Raw genomic sequence first — 4,335 nt, 5'->3', positions numbered from 1 at the left:
ACTTAAAAAAGGTCTTGGCTGAGAAGATCAACGACCCAGGCGGTTTTCATGGGTTTGTTTTTAAAGGGGAAATTCAGGGTGTTTTTGACCGTTTGTTGCAAGAAAGTCTGCAACACTACTTCTGTTTCGACGTATTTGATCATATTACTAGACAAGCGAAGTAGCCGTGCAGAGCACAAAGAGAGAGAAAGACTTGAAAAGACTATTTCTAATTAAACTCTGAAACGCGAATCCCGTTTGACAACATAAACCTACGCTTCTCAAAAACTAGACACATTCAGATTAAGACTTAAGCTTCCCCAGATTGCTTTAAATGAAAAATTGATAGAAAAATTGAACCTTTACAAATTAAAGAATTCAATTTTGAAAACATTTGAGAAGACCTAGCAGATGTTAGAAGACTAATAATTCACTAATTAATTAATTATTTTAATAATAAATTAATTAAACGAATTAATCAATAAAATAGCAATTAAAATGAAAGTAATAACCATAACAAACAACTCAATACAGACCCCACCGTAACAAACCTGACTTCTCAAAGACTCTCAATAAGAATTAAAAGTTTAGAATAATCTCCAGCAAAAATCATCAAAACTATGTCAAATATAGTACCTTTTAGTTATAAGTGCTTCTGTAATATAAAAAATTTCCAACTTATGTTCATTACTTAAAATAAATTGCGGCCATAAAAATTGAGCTAAATGTAATTAGTGATCAAACGAAATTATTATTTTATCTGATGCGATAACCATCAATAAATAATCTATAAGAACATGTGTTCGCTGAGTAAAATAAGTTAGTCCTTTCGTCATTTCCAAATAAATGTGTTGGTGTATCATAAGCAAAAACTGTTACAACGGGATACAAATAAAGGCATCGTCAATGTTATTCAATAGACGTAAAACCAGTATCCTCATCTGCAAATCAAAGTTTGCGTACTACAGTGTTATTGGAATAGTGCCATTCTATGAGTTCCATGAAAACGAAATTAAATTCAGTAAATTACGCTACTTCATCGTTATTTCATTTCTATTCTTCTATAGTTTGACAATATACTTCGGAATCAAGCATCGAGTTTCCACGTTTTCCAACAAAATTGAAGACAGATTCGCTCAATTTTTTGCAGAAATTTTTATATGTCTTTCGAGTTATTTTATTATTACCAATTCGTTCATTAGCACAATTTTGAACAAAAGTAGTTGGCAAAAATTACTCTCAAGCATTGTGAGCCTAGAGTTCAGAATCATGCCATTTGCTCCAACAATGTCGAAGAATAAATCATTGAAATCTTTCGTAGTGCTTGTCCTGTTACATGCAGCTGTAATTGGCTTTGTAGTGCTTTGGTCGGATTATAAATTTGAAATGTGGTTTTTAGTGTACAGATATTTCAACATGTTGTACTCTGGACATATAACGTTATTATTCACAGATTGTGTGAGGTCTCAGGAGCTTCTATTTAGTTTCCTTACAAAAGAACTGCTTAAAGGGAATGATGTTCATTGTCTACATACCACTAAGAAACTACGGAAATTTAGAAAAATTATATTTGATTCGCAAGAAATGTCGGTAATAATTGAAGACTTATTCAGAAATGTTCTGTATTTTATTTATGCTTATAGTTGGATGTGTGGTGTACATTTAACATCGAATATATATCGGGAAGTGATAAGTCAGCAGCAGTTTGCGCCGGCCCCCCATCACATAGCAGCTATTTTAATACAATTTCTTTTCTTGGTAAGTGCACTGTACTTACATGTAAAATAATAGATATAAATAATAATAGTAGTATTAGTATTTGTAGTATAATAGTATAATGTAACATCTTTATTTCTAAAAAAGGCTATCGACCTATCGGTCTTTCTGCCCTTCTTTAGTACATGCAGTCTTAATCTAAACAAACAAATAAAGGTAAAAATTGTCTTATTCTTGGTTAATAATTTTATAATTTTAATTTAGACAAACAGAAATCTTAGATTTATTGTCCATTAGTCAGTTACGATTGTAAGCGTGCGAGTAGCGTTGATGTAGGGAAACGGATGCGGGATTGTCTGGTTGGTCTTGTAAGACAAAGGGGATTCAGTATGATCCAGTTGTGGGGGTTGTTTGTCCATTTTGTCTGTAAATGTATGAGTCTTTCCGAAATCTTTGTCATGTTTGTGCGTTCATATAGTAGTTGGGTGGAGGGGTTGTGTAATGGGTTTTGGGGGTGTGTTATTCGTGTTATTAGTCTTGGTGCAATTTGTTCTGTTGTTTGTATATAACGTTTTGTCCGTTCTGTTCCGTTGGTCATGAGTATATGTCCGTAGTCCAAGAGGGGTCTGCAGATCGCTTTGTATATTTTTGTCTCGGTATTTACACTAATTCCTTTGGCTTTGTATGTTAGTGAGCGAAAGTGTTTTGTTATTTTTATCGTTTATGTTCTGATGTTTCGTGTCTGTTTAGTAAATTTAAGTTTCTGATCAATTGTGATTCCAAGGTATTTTACGTCGCTTTTTGTTTGTGTCGTTTCGTCGTCTACAGTTATTGTAGGGTAGTCATCGTTGAATCTGTGGTTTGTAAGTAGAAGTTGATTTTTTGACGCATTTGGTGTTAGTGTCCATTTGTAGAACCATGACATTGTATTGTTCGTAGTCGCTTTTTCAGGGGTTTTGTCGAGTACGATTAGTGCAGTATCGTCGGCGTATAGTAATTTGTACGCTGACTTGTCTATTTGGTTTTTGTCTGGTAAGTGGTAATTGTAGATATCATGGCAGTTTATAGTATATAGGAATTGTGAGAGCGGGGATCCTTGCGGGAGTCCTTGTTCAGGGGAAAAAGAAAAAGAGAATGTATTGTCAATTCGTATTGGTAGTAGTCTGTTTTTAAGTAAGTTTTTTATGATGTGGAGTAGATATGTTGGTGTGTGGAGTTTGTGAAGTTTGTAGAGTAAGCCCATATGCCAGACACTGTCAAAAGCCTTGTTAATGTCCATGAATAGACACGCCCCCTTTCTGTCAGTTAGGTGAGTTGTTTGTATATTGTTGGCCAAAATAAAGAGCGGATAAATAGTCGAGGGATGTTGTTTGAAACCAAATTGGTAGGTAGGCACATATTTTCCGATCAGTTTTTCAAGTCGCTGCTTTACTATGTACTAAAAACTTTGCTAACTACTGGGAGTAATGTAATTGGTCTGTAATTGCTCGGTTGTGTATTGTCCAGTCCATTTTTGGAATTTTGTTATTTGTGGTGCAGTTGTTCAATTCAGTTAGGATAAGTTTGTGTGTTTTTTGAGTTAAGCTTTTCAACAGTTTTGCCTTTATTTTATCTTTTCCCGTTGCTGCGGTTTTGATACGCGCTAGGGCTTCATCGTACTCGGTGTCTGTGATCAGTTTGTAGGTATAGCTTGGTGAGCTGTTAAAATAGTTCAAGTACTAGTCGCTGAGTTTCAGTTTGGCGTTATGCTGAAGGCCTTTTGATAGTGTCTGGCGAACGCCTCAGATTTCTCTTTGTCTGTGTAACGTTCTATTCCGTTTTCGTCAATTGTTTCAGTAATGTTAGTTTTTTTGTATTATAGCAAAATAATTTCTGTAAATATTTACTTTCAGAAAAGTTTAAACTTGCTGAAGTGTCCAAAAAGTTTTCAACTGACCAACTAAATAATAATTGGGAAGCTTTTAATATAAGTCTAACTAATACAATTTCTCGATATCAATTGCTAATTTCTATTAATCACTAATTTAGTAGATCGTAATATATCAAAATTCCGTAAAACTACAGTTTTCCGTCATGAAACTATCATTCAATTATTTAATTAGTGTTTATCTGCACTGTCCAAAATGCGCATATTCCGCAAATTTTACGAGAAGAATAAAAAATATAAGAAAAAATATTAAGAATGGCCTAGAAGTATATTTTTTATTAATCACAATTTTGGTTCTTAATCATCCAGGGTCCCCGAGACATGTTGGAAAGGTACAGGAAAATGTGGTAAAAATCTAGCGTTTAGCTCTCGAAGATCTAAGAAGATCTCTTGAAAATTCAATTGAATATTTTATATAAGTTTGACCTTGGAATGTTTTGTGATTTGCGCGCAAACTTCAGACTTAAATCGGTTATTTGGGAAACAACATTATTCTGAAAAAAGAGTTTTATAGCGATGTAGCGATGTCGAGGAAAATATCTTACACTAACATTTCAATGTTATTAAATTGATTTGTACTTGCCGTATTGTAGTAGGGCGCGGCATACCTTCTGCAACTATTTACCTGGTTTCATATGGTTGATGAAAAATCCATCAGTTTACGCATCTTGCCATTTTTTTCTTGTTGTATTGCGATCAATTTATATTGTAAC

The sequence above is a fragment of the Dendroctonus ponderosae genome, unplaced genomic scaffold, assembly GCF_020466585.1.
Source record: "Dendroctonus ponderosae isolate FM_Combo_2020 unplaced genomic scaffold, Dpon_F_20191213v2 Dpon_F_20191213_3, whole genome shotgun sequence".
Lineage (NCBI taxonomy): Eukaryota > Metazoa > Arthropoda > Insecta > Coleoptera > Curculionidae > Dendroctonus > Dendroctonus ponderosae.
This window is presented reverse-complemented; position numbering follows the sequence as displayed.